Here is a 14,245-nt window from a genome sequence, read left to right on the forward strand (position 1 = left end):
TGGAATACCAGGATGCTGCTGGACTCTGGTCCCACAGAGGGTTCAGCGGGGCCATGGGCTGCAGCGGGTGCAGGCTGAGGCCACGAAGGCTTGGAGCTCCTTGCTGATGCACTGAGCATAGCCCAGACACCAGGTGCAGCCCCTTGCAGGGCAATTTTCCAGGCAGATCAGGGACACCACACCAGTGTCTTCACCCACCACAGCCCTGCGGCACTGCCGGCCCGTGTGGCAAAGCACCCTGTGCCATGATGAACACGGCAGAAAAGCCACCATGGGGACCTCACCTGGACCCTGTAGGTGTGAGGCACTGGCAGATGCATCTCGCAGTCAGCAGAGGAGGGGCGTCCACAGCCATGTCCCAGAACCCTGGGGGCACCGCCATCTCCAGAGAGTCCACAAACTCTCTTGGGGTGGGGGAACAAGGCAAGAAGAGATACAGGGTGGTAGGGACATGGGGAACTGGCCTGGATGCCCCCTGGCACCCAGGGCCCCCTCTGTTGTCAATGGGGACAGCCACTGCCACTTCCATCACCCACAAAAGGAGAGCCCAAACCATGCCAGCTGCCTGGTGCTCCCCTCACCTGTATTTTGGCTGGAGCTCTTTCCTAAGAAGCTAAGCCCGGTCCCCCAGGTACCACCAGCTGCAGAGACTGGACACATGCAGGGGACCGGACACCAGCAAATTCAGCAGACCCAGCAGGAGGAAGCACCCGTCACCCCTTGCTGCCCAGGCACAGGCTGGGTGCAGGGACAGAAGAGCTTGCTGGCTCGTGCAATCCCCATGCACAACATCTTTGACTTTTTCTTTGGCGAAAGCCTTGCTGAGTCACCCAAAGTGCGGGGAGAGGGGCAGTTTTGCCCTGTCTTGCATGGCCCCAGGAAAGTCAGCTGCCTGCTGCCTGAGGATGTCGATCCGCTTACCCCCGTAGGGCTCACTGGCTGTAAGAGTGCTCCTGCTCTCGGTGAATGTTTGCAGCTGGTACTGGCAAAACCAAATGAGAATTAACAGTGACGGAGAGCCTGCTGGAAGGGGACAGAGCTGCAGGCTGACCCCCGCTCCCCACCAACACCAGCATGCACCAAGCTTCACAGGACTGGAACCAGTTCCTGTGTTGCAACCACCGACCGCCTGCTGCAAGAGCAGCAGCTGGGAAAGAACAAAAATCAAAACTGGCTTTTGTTTTGCTGAAAGGCTGCCTCCGTGCAGGCCAGCGCACGGCTGTCCCTGTCCCACAGCGGGGTGGCAGCAAGCGTCCTCTGTGCCCTGCCCCATGGGCTCCTGGCACGTGTGTTCAGTCCCGTGATAAATGCCAGAGTCCTGTGCCACGAACCACAGCCTGTGCTCCGGTGCTGACCTCTGCAGAGTCTACTTACACTTACTGAAGAAAGCAATGTGCAATTATTTTTTTTTTTTATATTGGAAGCATAACACAAGCTGAAAGTTCAAGAACTTTTCATTTTATATTACACATCTTAAAAACATATCTGAAGTAATTTCTTAGTGCAGTGGGCTGAGGCATAAATCTATCACACAGTTGTGCGTACTAACATCACCTCCTTACTCAATGTGTTCAACGCAGTCAGGCTCCATGTGTTTTGGTGGGGCAGTCCTGTAGCAGCATTTGCTGGCTGCAAATTGTATGAAGGCATCTTTGGCTTCATCCTCAGAAATATGTAAGATGCGGGATGGGGAGGGGGGGGGGGGGGGGGGGGGATAAAAACAGGTAGTTTGCAAATGCATAATCGATGTGATCTCCTGGAAGTTTTTTAATCACAAGAGAAAAAAATATTAAAAGATCAGTCAAAATTCATTAGCAATTTCCATGCTTCATTTAAGGTTGTCCATGCAGAAATTTTTTTTTATAGGCTAAATAGTTGTGATTTTCCCTAAGAGCAAAGCCCCCAGCCTCAGCAAAGAGCTGGTTTAAAGGTCTGTCACTAAGCAACCAAAATTCAGTGCACTTGAGCGCCCATTTGCTTGTCATCACCCATTACGGCCCTTTGCATAAGCGGCGCTAATCTCACCCTTTGGTTTTAACGAGAAAGCAGGCAATGTCAGAGGAAGTCGCTCAGCATCTCCCGCGCAGGGGCACTGCCACGGCGCTGGCACCGCCACGGGTCTACGGCCACCATTTCACTTTCCATAGGAGGCAAAAAACGCCGTCTCATATCTTTGGAAATATTTCCACAAGAGATGAAAAAGATGTTTTACCTCTCTTCTGCTTGAAACGCCACTGTTTTTGGAAGGGACAGAGTGGGAAAGTGTTCACGTCCTGGAAGGAAACAGGAAGGCAAGATCACTGTTGGCATTTACTGACTTGCGGTGCTACTGTTTAATGTCATGACAATGAGCCAAGATCCCTCTTCTAGAGAGGATGATTTGCATCCCTTACTCTTCCCTTGCCTTCCCCCCGCCCTTTCACTCTCGCTCCCCATTGCCCTTGGCCCTCACAAGCTATGTTGTCCCCGTGCGATGCTGCACTCACAGCAGGTACCTGCACGGCTGCCACCTGCGCCGGGCCCTGCGTCCACCAGCTTCTAGGGGGATGTGGAGGGCTCCAGGCCAGGATGGGGACAAGGAGCCGCCATGACACCTGTGTGAAAGAGGGGCTCAACAGAGGTGACATCTAGAAACACTCCCAAAGTGCAGTTACAAATTGCCACTGGTTTGCAAGTAAGAAGGGTCCCCAGGAACACCGTGAGTAGCGTGTGTGGTATCCAACACAGCATTTAATACTCCAGATGATGAGATCTTCTGCAGTGCTTCTTCACGGAGGGCCTGCAGTGTTTCAGGCTTGTGGGCAGGATCAAACAAAGGGGAAGGCAGGCGGCTGGAAAGCAGCACGCAGCCACAGCAGAGAACAAAGGCAAGTCCCAGGCTGCCTGCCTTCCCAGCTTTGTCATCTCATCTGCTGCTTTGAAATACTGGATAGATGAGAAAAAGAAATGGATCTGAAAATGATCTTCCAGGGGAATTTGTTCAGGCAGATTTGTCCAGCTCACTGCTCTTTTATCAAAATCAGTTGCCATACTAAGTTATTTTGGTGGTGAGCAATCTCCTCCCTCATTTCAAACTCACTCAGAAAAGAGCCTGCTGTGAATCAGCCCACTCCTTCTAATCATCTGGAATAACGTCACTGCTATATCTCAGACCTGCTTTGCCTCCCAGCTCACTCTGAGCTGCAGCATCCAGTGCCCACAGCACATGCCCGTGCTGGTGGGAAACACCAGCTCTAAAAACTCTTGCTTTTAGAAGAAACTCGCTGCTTACACAATGTCTGCAGCACCCATCCAGCAAACTCTCAGTGTTTCACTCCGCTGCGGATCACATTGTCAGACTTTTCCCAGTTCCCGGTGTTGCACCCTCTGTCCCCTCCTGCCTGGACACCGGCCCAGCCCTTGACCTCCCTGAGCCGTTCTGAGCTGCTGCCGGGACCGTGGGGGCACAGGCAGCTGGGCGCAGCCCCCCCTCCCCGGCAAGCCCTGACACCCAGCCCTTGGGCAACCAGACCAAAGAAAAGCAGATGCTCTGATGTTTGCTCCTGTTGTAAAACCAGAATTTCACAATGTCGCCTTCCAGTACACGGTGACAGCGGCACCGGCCAACCAGCACTCTATAGCCCTTACTGGCAGATCAGCGCTCTGTACCCCATCCATAGCTCAAGCTGAGAACAGGCGCAGCAGGACTGACCGGGGCAGCTGCTCTGAAAAACGAGGCTCAGCATCAGCCCCATCACCCACAGAGCTGCCGGTGCTGCCCGTACCTGGCTTGTCGGGGCGAGGAGGAGGGGAGTCTGGGCTCCCACAGCTCACCAGATCCGCATTCCTGCTCAGAAAAATGCATACATAAACCATCACAAATTAGATCTGTTCTGGAAGCAGGCAGGCTGGGCGGGGAAGCTTTAGATCCATCTCTTCTCTCCTTCAGAGCGGCAGCACCAGTGAGGGGATAATGGATCTCAGCAAAGGAAATTGGGAGAAAGTGATCTGTTCTGCGATGGAAGGGAAACGAAGGAAAGCAAATGCATCGCCATGAGCAGTGGAACTAATGAGGTTTGGTTCCCTTCAGATTCACCTCTTAGTGATGAAGCCTTACAAAATCATTCTCAAATTTTCTGTTCTCTGCATAGATGTGCAATCCACCTCTTTTTCCTGCTTACAAACTTAACCACACAGTATTTTCAGGCACCCAGTATGCCGACTGCCATCCTGAACTGCAGAAAGGTTCAGCCGTTATTGGCAGCAAACCCACAAAAGCTCAGCTCTGTCCCCAGCTGCCCATTCTTTTTCATTTGGGAAAACATCCTTATTATTCTGTTTTCTACTAATCCATTAAGCCTACCTGAGCTACAGTGACATGATCAAGTATTACCAGAGGGGACATACAAAACCAGTGACTACATAAAACCCCCTCCTCCTCGGCATGTGCTGGGTGCCGGATCCCCAGCAGAGCAGGGAGCAAGGCTGGGGAGCAGGCGGGACCCCCACGCTGGGAGGGACAAGAACCAAATTCTCCTCTCCCACACCAAAGTCAGGGCGGCTGCCCAGGAATCAGCAAGAAGAGATGATCTGCTGCTGCTGAATTGACAATGTGAGTGGTAAAATGTTTACCCAGATTGCTAAAAATGCCGTGCGGGGATTCTCCAGCATTTTGGGTGCTTCGTGCTCCCAGCCAGGCTAACAGCATTGCGGAAGGATTTCTGGCCAAGCAAGGAAAACACAAGTGTGCAAAGACCAAGAGATAACTGGGGATGAAGTTTTGATTTACATTTCATTCTGATTAACTAGGAGAAAACTTTTGCAAAACAGGTCAAAAAGACTGTTTAAGAGACAAGAATCATTAATCTGGATTAAGATCAAGTCAACACAGGCTTCAGTTGAGATCCACTGATTTACATCATTTCACAGACTAACCACCTGAGTCGCAGAAAGTCTGAAATGCTTTTAGAAGTAGTACAATGGGGCATTAAATAAACAATAAATCGACTCGACATGTGCGAATGTACTAATTCTGCCTACAGAAGAAATTCAAAACTATTTTATTAAGCAAAAGTATTTGAAGTGTTTAAAGGTTAAGTTGAATTATTTTATCCAATATGCAGACACATGTGCTCATATTGTGTTTAAGCATCCCTCAAGGAGAAATGCAATGCTATTCCATAAGAAGGGTGGACAGCACTGTAGGAACATTGTTCTTAGATGCAGCTTTTATATGAACTATGTTTTATAATTTTTTTTTTATGAAATTGGATGCCATATAACAGACACAATCACAATTTATTCTTCAAAAACACATTCTTTCGTGGGTTCATAATGGAAAATTGAGGCAACGCTTTCATTCAAGTGAAAATATAACCTCCCCCAAAAGTGGGTGTTTTACAGGCAACACCTTCAACAACCATATTTGAAATTATGGTCATCACTTTACAGAGCTACTTTTTTCTCATGCATCAAAAAAAATAAATCTGTCATATTTAATCCAAAATGGATTTTATTTTCCCAAGCAATAAAATCCATGAAAATAGGAGGTCTTGGTGAAAACACCTTGTAAGTAACTCATAAGCACACAACATGGAATGAAAGCATCTTTAAATGCCACATGAAGAGCAGCAATATTAATAATGTTCCCAGTTAACATCCACTCCACCTGGCTTTTCAAAAAGGAAGGGAACAGTATTTTCTCCATTTTTAGCCCCAATATGAAATATTAACAAATGTTCCCCGAGTTCTTTGTTGAAATAAACCTCCTGGTTGTCCTCTAACACAGCCTCCCTCCCTGCCTGCACTCTGAGTTGAAGCCGCATCGTTCTCTCCCTGGTATTTTCAGCTGTGCACTTTTCCCAAAAAATAGTATCTTACATCTTGAAGTCTCACCTGATCAACCCTTCTTTCTCCATCGCTGTTCAAGGACACAGCTGTCATTGGCTTGAGAAATGAACGCCTCGTGTTGGTGCTTGGGGCTGGAAACTCCACGCCAGCGGAGGAAGCTGCATTAGCAAGTGCCTCCAGGCTCCGACGGGGCCCTGCTGTGCTGCTGGGGTTTTGGGTCCAGAAAACGTACGTACTTACACCCTGCTTGTGGAGGGTGAGGGAACCAAAAGGCGCATTTGCCGCTCTGCAAACAGGGTGCCGCCAGGATGTTGGGGCCTCTAAAAGGACCGTCCTCACCAAAGTCAGAGGTAAACTCTCCTCTGCTTCAACAGAGCAGCTCAGGCTCTAGCGCTCGTGTCCACTGTGCCAGCATGCAAACACACCTGCAGAAGGTCCAGTTTAAAGACTGAAATTATTGCAGTTCAGAGGATCGCTTGCTTCTCTGTTACTGCCTGCACACCTACACATCCAGCCCTGTTTCTGCCAAAGACACACGCAGCACATTCCCCCGGTGCCGCTGTCGGCCTCTCCGCCTCTCTCCGTCCCCTCCCAGTGAGCCCAAAGCATCTGGCCAGCTGCTCCCGCTGCCCAAGCAGGCAGAAGCCGGGATGCTCCGCTGCCTGCTCTCAGGAAAACCTGTCCGTGCCAGGCGTGCGGAAACCCTGGCAAAGTTTGGCTGCTTCCTCCAGGCGGCAAATCCACCAGATCCGACTTTCCCCAGGGAAAACCGGAGCGGGGCCGGGGTGCTCGGGGGCGGCCCCTCACTAGATGGTGCTGTCGCTCCGGGAACGGCCGCCGCCGCCCCGCGCTCGCTGCTGGAAGACGGGATCACCCTCGTTTTCCGTCGCCGATGTGTTTGCTATGATAAACTAAAGATACTCTTCCCCCCCCCGCCTCGTAGCTCTGCGGAGCGATTTGTTTCCCTACAGTGTAATCACGATGCCCTGAAATAATCACGGAAAAAGTAACTAAGAGCATAAATCAAAGAATGATATTGAAACACTCCTTGTTTTAAAAGCTTTGCAGCGCTTGCCCATAAATGCATCTGAGCCGTCTCCCCCGGAGCTATTCGCTGCAGCGGTTTGGGTAACACCGACAGCGTTGCCCAGGGACAGTGAAGTGACAGGCGGAGGATGCGAAGCCCTCCTGGCCTCTGGAGTCAGTTGGGACCTTGAGTCCTCATCTCCATTTTGAAAAACGTGATGAAAAATTTAAAAGTTTGGCTTCTTTCTGAACCAAAACAACCTCTAGATTCCAGAAAAAACATCAGTCAAATATTTAGGCTTTTCATTTTGTGTTACTTGTTATGTAAAGTACAAAATTCTGTGCTTTGAAGTGGAAAAATAATTTCCAAATCAAAGTTTGAGATATTTGGTAGCATCCAGATCCCCCATGCCCAGCTCCTACAGTCTCCCATACTTTATTGATTCAAAACAAAATTCTAGTTAAATAATTCCAGTTTGATAAAATATTTAAGGCTGGCATATCTATTACCAACATTTATTTTTTTGTTCAAAGCTCCTAGAAGTACATCTATTCTTCAGTCACCTTTACGAAATATTCCTTTCACCTACTTTAAAAAGTCCATACAAACACTTTTTAAAAATAAAGAGTATTTCATAAGAGTTCTGCACAGGAGAAAATTTAAACTCTCAGTCCTTACTTTGCACACAAAGAGATTTTCTAGAGCTCTTGCACCAACCACCATTGCATTTAAACAGTCCAAAATAAAGTCAGGAGTGCTTACAGATGTTCCCCCCCCTCATCCCCCCCGTTATTTTCTAAACCAAATAGAAAATGCCCAGTCATTAGTTTTAGGAGGTATACAACGCTGCGGTTGGCATCAGTTCATTTGTAATGTCATAGTTCATTAATGGCATTTTTAAAGAAAGAAGAGCTGTAGCCATGTCCATGTAGCAGTCACAAGGAAGGTGAAATATGCTGCAAACACTGGATGCCCTGCAACAGCGGCACAACAAGTACAGTCACATTGGAAAGCTGGGCTTAAGGATCACTGAAATCAATGGATGTGTCCCACCAAGCCGGGTGGGTTTCACAACCGGGACTTTAGGCTTACTTCATCCTCTCTCACCTATTTCTTTACCTTTATAATGAAGCTTTTTCTTTTTTAAAAAAAGGTTTGAACACTACCTTCATCTAAGCCAGAGCCGAGGTTACCGATGACTGTCAGCAAGTCAGACAGGGCAGCCACGCTGCTCTCCGTATACCGTTTGCAGAGCAGTAGCGAGAAACCTGCCTATAATCTATTTTGAAAGATCAAGGCAAGAACTAATGCATGATGCCATTTTACTATCGAGACTGGCAGGGTACAAAGCTACAAAAGGAAATTTGTAGTCATCTTTACTGGAGTGCAGCCACAGCCTCAGTGGAGCTGCTTTTGATCCACTGTGACTATCTTAAACCCAGAGCTTTCATTTCCAGTGATCCAACCCTACTGGATTCAACCCTACTGGGACAAGGCCAGGACCATTTTAGCTCATGAAGTCACTTATTTTTTGCTATGGGAAGACAGTTTTAGGACCTGTCTCCTCATCTTCCTTCACTCATAAATGCTGAAGAAATGAAGATAAGGCTCACTCCCACACAGAAGAGTTTTCTGTTGCAGCAGCAGTTGTGGAAAAAAGTTAAACACCTTACTTCGGGGTCAAATTTGCTTTTTCACTAGTGATGAAGCTGCGACAAAGAGCCAGCGAATCCCCCAGAGGCAGGCAGTGGTTTGTGACCTGTGCTCAAGCCCCAGCTCTGAGATCTAACCTCGGGGTGAGGCACCTGCCGAGTTCCCTCTTCTCTCCTGGCTGCACCGCACCTCGACTCGCCCAGGGCAGTGAACCTGACCCATGGCTCAGCCCAGAGCACCGTGCTGTGGGGTGGTGGTGGAGAGCAGCCCATGGTGCTCTGAGGAAGGATCCTCTGTCATGGGATGGAGCAACCACACCTCAGGGGAACTTTCTGTCATATGCCATATTTTCATCTCCATGCACATGACAGTTTCCCTTTCTGCAGGTACTTCTCCTTTGTAGGAGGAATTTGCTTCGTGATTTGTCTCTGAGACTGCAAGAATAACAAACCCAGCGTAGGCAGCAGACCTACAGGCACCTGCAGCAGACCTCTAAAACAATGTGTACAGGGCTTTGCGCGTCCTCCCCACACCTCTGAGGAATGTATTTTTCCTCATTTGTGCACAAACCATGACTGCGAGATATGCCATTTTCCTGGGAAATGAGGGAGGTGGGTGCAGGGCAGCACCCTCCCCGCAGGCAGCGATACCCAGCCTGAAGCTCCTGGTGTCTGGCCGGGGTTGACGTGCCGCTGCCCAGCGAGGTGCACCAGCTCAGGCGCGTGCCGCATGTCCCCTCCGTCTGCCCGCACAGGCGTGGAGTGGCTGGGCTGCACCAGCACAGGAGCTGCCACTGCCAACCAGGAGCTGCCTGGCCAGAGCCATCTCACCCTGCTCACTCATGCTCTCTTTTGGCTCATTACTGGTTATCTTTGCTTTGCAGATTAAAGTTTTCAGTCTGTTTGCTTTTGACAAGTAGCAAATCTCCCCTTACGCATCAATAGTCACAAAGCAGCTGTTGCTCAAAACCCTTTTCTCTGCTGCCTGGGAGGCTGTTTGAAGCACTCCAGCAGGGAAGGACAAGGAGGGCAATGCAGGCACCAGGCAGGCACGGTGTCTTTCCCTGTGCTACAGTCTGTGCACCCCCCGAGCTGAGCCATGCTCGCCTGCCCCAGCACACCAGACCTGGGTGCAGGCTGAGAGCTGGTGCTGCGCAACAGCATTTGGGGAAGCTTGACTCATCACAGGGTTTGGGAAATTGATCAGTGGGTAAATCTGCAGAAAACAAAGACGTTTTGGATGCTCAAGGGTATCATCTGCTTGTGGCAGGAGAAGATTTGAGCACACCTGCCAGGGAAGGAGGGCTGAGGATCAATGATGCTGAGGATGCCTGAGGTCTTCCCTGGAAGGCAGAGGTGATGCAGCCCAGCTCTGAAAGGTGCAAACCATTGTCACTTCTCCCGCCTCTGGTCAAGATTTGATAGCTCAGCAGCTCTGGAAACCATACCAACAACATAGATTGACAAAAAAAAAAAAAAGCAGCATTTGGCCCCGAGTCCCTCCAATATTTGTTTTTACTATAAAAGGAGAATCGGACTGTAGATGACACATGGGTTAGCTGATTTAGTTACACAAGTAACTGGGAAAGCAGAGTGTTATGTTTTCAAATGCCCTTTTCTGCTTTTGACAGTTCAAATTCTTTCGAAACTTCACCTCAGGCTACACAAGTTGTTCTGTCTCCAGACCTGTAGCTATGCTATTTTAAGCACTAATAAGCACAGTCTCAGTACCAGGCGCTGCTCATCTCAAAGCATCTCCATCCAACAACCACCTTGAAGAGCTTGTCAGTAAACACAGCTCTTTGGTCTTCTGCATATTCAAAAATATTATTCTTCTTAAAGGAACAAAGCCATACTTGTGGCCACCTAGGTTTGGAAAGGAAACCCAGTAGGGTCTGACTGAGGATTTCCTTCATTGTTCTCCTGCTGCGAGCACACCACCAACCCAGCAGCCCAGGTTAGCACCTTTCTCCTCCTCCTCTCTGCATTTCCCAGGGTAGACACTTTGCCATCATAAGTTTCTGCTTCCTAATGACAACCTGGAGGCAAGCAGTGCTGGAGAGTAAATCAGGACCTAGTGCAGCAGATTCCAGCTCTGCTTCCAGCTGGTATTAGGCTCAAAGCTTCAGAGGGTTACTGTTATTATTTTCATTTTACAGCTATTTTACAAAGACTACCAAATGATAAAATACAGCCTCAAAAGCAACAACAGTAAAAGAAGGGTGGCTGAGAGTTCAATCCAGAGCAGTGCAATCTAGGAACTTTGCCTCAGCTCCAGCTACTTTATGAACTGGAAATTGGAGCCAAACTGCAAAACGTGCGATGTGGATTCCCAAACCAGAAACCTGAAGCTGCCCAGAGCTGCAGGGGTTGTTTGAGACCAACTCTAATGGCAGCGTAACAAATACCTATTTCTAAAATAAACCATGGGGAGTTTTCAGGATATTCCCCCTCAGCAGCCACACAGCCCTGTCCCCAGCACAGAGCTCTCCTCAAGCTGCCCACAAGCTACAGCAAGCCTTGGAAATGTGAATCTGCCATCGCGTGCCTGAGCAGCCCAGCTCTATGATAGCACTTTTAAAAACCTCACCCAGTCCCTTAAGGGACACCAATATCTCCTGCTCCTCCTCTACTCGCTGGGGTATTTGACAGCATATTTACCATAAAAAGGAAGGATTTTCTGCCCATGTAAGACCCACCTGAGATTTAACGTTTGTTGTCAGCCTTGCCTTTGTACTTGCAGGTTAATGCAGCTCAGCAGCCCCCCTCATCCTTTGCAGGTGTAGCAGACATTGCTCCTTTATCTGAAACAGGAGCTGCATCTGTTGTCAAAGAAAAATAACTTCAGCGTACAATGGGAAAGCCTCAGGAGTGCAATTTCAGATGCATGTTGTGTACCTGCATTTCACCTCACTCAGCATTACAAGAAGGCTCCGATTCAGCTGTACGGAGTGTGCCATCCACCTCCATCGCCATTCAGCCACACAAGCTAAACCCATAACAGGGAGGACTGTCACCACCAGACGCGGTCCGTCTAACACCCAACTCTTCCTCAGCGCATTTAAGCCCATTATGTTCTGTCCTGCTCACAGACATGCAAAGTGATCCCTTTCTCCATGTACCAGTCCTCCAAGCATTTGCACAATAGCATTGGAAAAAAATTGAGCTGAAAATGTCAAAATGGGATTTTTGATTGCTTTGCCTAGGTAGGGGAAGGACATTTGCAACCAAGAACATGGCAAAACAGACACAAGCACACAAAATATTCACATGTGTATTTATATTTGTCTGGGAAAAAACTGTTGGAAAATGTTGCCCTTCTGCTTGTAACCACTGTGTCCTGAGGATGAATAATTTTGGCTTTTTCCAAGCAAGGGCTCCAAATCAGCAATAACAGCAGGGCTTCAGGCTACTTCTTATCACCAAGGGACAGGGTTGGTTGATCTTGCCCTTTACTCCTGCTGACTCTTCTTCAAGAAGGGTAGGTCAGCCATGGATGCAACTGTACACACGCCTGGACTTCTCAGGTCTGCACCTCCACTGTCAAGATCCAGCAGTTGAATCCCAACTCACTGAGCTGACCTTTACTAGAACAGAGACCCACCTGCCCCCTCTCCACAAGAAGACATAGCATCATCTCCCCGTAGCACAGATGGACTGAGGCACAGGAGCCCTGGCTCAGAAGTTTGAGCTGCCTTTGCAGGCTCTCCATCAGCTTCATCGTGGCACTTCAGAGGCTCTGGCATGCTTTACCTGTTTTCTTCAGGGATGTGTACCTTTCCCCTTTCCCTTCTCCATATCTAAGTAGTAGGGCTTAAATGATGGAAGATGTCAATCTTTAAAGTGATAAAACTTTCTCACCAAATACTTTTTCTTACTATAAAAACAAGGGAAAGAATAACATTTATTCAATCACATGGCTATTAAGCTATCTATTTTTCTGGACTCTGGCACTGCTTTCTCCAAAGACAGCATTTTCTTCATGAAATACCAGCGAGTCTTGGGCATGACTTTAGAGAGCACCAGAAATAGTGTGTGGAAGGAGACAAGCAGTATCGCTTTCTTCCACATATGGATACCAGTTCCAATGCGGGATTTACACACACAAATATAATCCCTTTTGATTCTGGCATAGCTGGGAACTTGTTAGACCCTCTTCTACTTTTTCTTCCATCTATACCATTGTCTATTCATTTGCTTGTGCTCTCTATTTTTGGCCATCTTTTGCCTCAATTTCAGTGTGGCTCAATCACAGCTTCTCCTTCAGCCCCCACAAGCACCCCCATTTGCTCCTTCCTCACCTGGTGAGAGGCACTGCCTCCACCCCAGATCTGCAGCCCAAGAACAAGGTGGATGTGTCTCCATATCCTTGCCACCCGGACATATCCAGGTGTTGCAGCTCCTCTTGGACATCCCCATGAAGCAATGGCTCTTCCACTTTGGGCTTGGACCTGCTGAATGTGTGCTCCTGTCCTGCTCACACCCACCCTGAGCACTACAATAAAGGCAATTATACCCTCCTTTGCTTTCACTGCTGCCAGCCTTCTCATTGAACCCTTTGTCACCTCAAAGGTGGTCAGTCCTGTCACAGCTCAGACAGGGTCTTGGTGGTGATTTCCACCCACCCCACTGTGCTCAGTAGGGCCATGCCACCGTGGTGGGCTGGCTGCAGTGCCAGCATATGCTTGTACAGTTTTCTAATATGTATATTCATGTCACTTCCCATAATGTCCTTCAGATTTGAAATCAATCTGCAAAAACACCTTGTGATGCTTGGAAAGCTGCTCAGATTCAGGTCTGGATCCAATAGCCCAGAAGTCTCTTGCCCGTTGATACAACCCCATAGCCCAGTTGCCACCATAGCTCTGGGAATGAAGGGTCATCTTAATCTCCAAGGTGTGCACTGAGGGCCGCATCACTCTGCGACCAGCACAGACTTGCTCTTGCACTGCTGAAGGGAACAGCAAAGCTCCCACTTGTCCCAGAGGGGCAGAGGTCTTTCAAGAAAACTTAAATTTGTACACAAAGACTGTCCAGCTACATCTAAGCAACTGCCATGCTGTGGTTTGAACAAGGGCACACTGTCACAACCATTCATGATTTATATTGTATAGTCAGGGGAAGTCTATGGATATTAATTAATTTAATTCTGCTGTCATAAATAGCCCTATTCAGCCAACACCCATAAAAATACAAATAGTCCAATGTTAACTCTTGGAAAACTCCAGCATAAAACTGGAACAGGCTCACAGATCACCATCGTGGGCCATAACCCAGCTGGGGTTACTGACTGCAAGCAGCTTTAACCATGGTAGATATACCAGCATCTCACAGGATTTGGCTCTTGCATACTTAAAGGCAAAGAAAAAAAACTATTAATTTTTCCAGCCTTCACCATCTTGTCTTGCAGCTAAAATGTTTATTTTAATAGAGCACAGCTTGCTGTATAGAGCAGCTATCCATCTTGGCGACCTAGGAAAGTGTCCCAGGCTCTGAAGCAAAATTAAAACTTAGACACAGGAAAATAAGCCATAGAAGCTTCAGTAGCTACAAACCCATCAGGTACCTAACCATGTTCAGTAGCCACACTTTAGACCACGAGGTTCCCCATATCAGGCCTGGGTACACCAAACACTCTGTGCCCCAATCCCACCGAGGTGGGAGGCTGCGCAGGAGAGGGCTCCCTGGAGAGCCGTGCCCAGCCAAGTGTCTTACATGAAACCAGTGGGACAAGGGG

This window comes from Nipponia nippon, unplaced genomic scaffold (genome assembly GCF_047370975.1).
Source record: "Nipponia nippon isolate SJK-2023a ecotype South Korea unplaced genomic scaffold, ASM4737097v1 scaffold_9, whole genome shotgun sequence".
NCBI lineage: Eukaryota > Metazoa > Chordata > Aves > Pelecaniformes > Threskiornithidae > Nipponia > Nipponia nippon.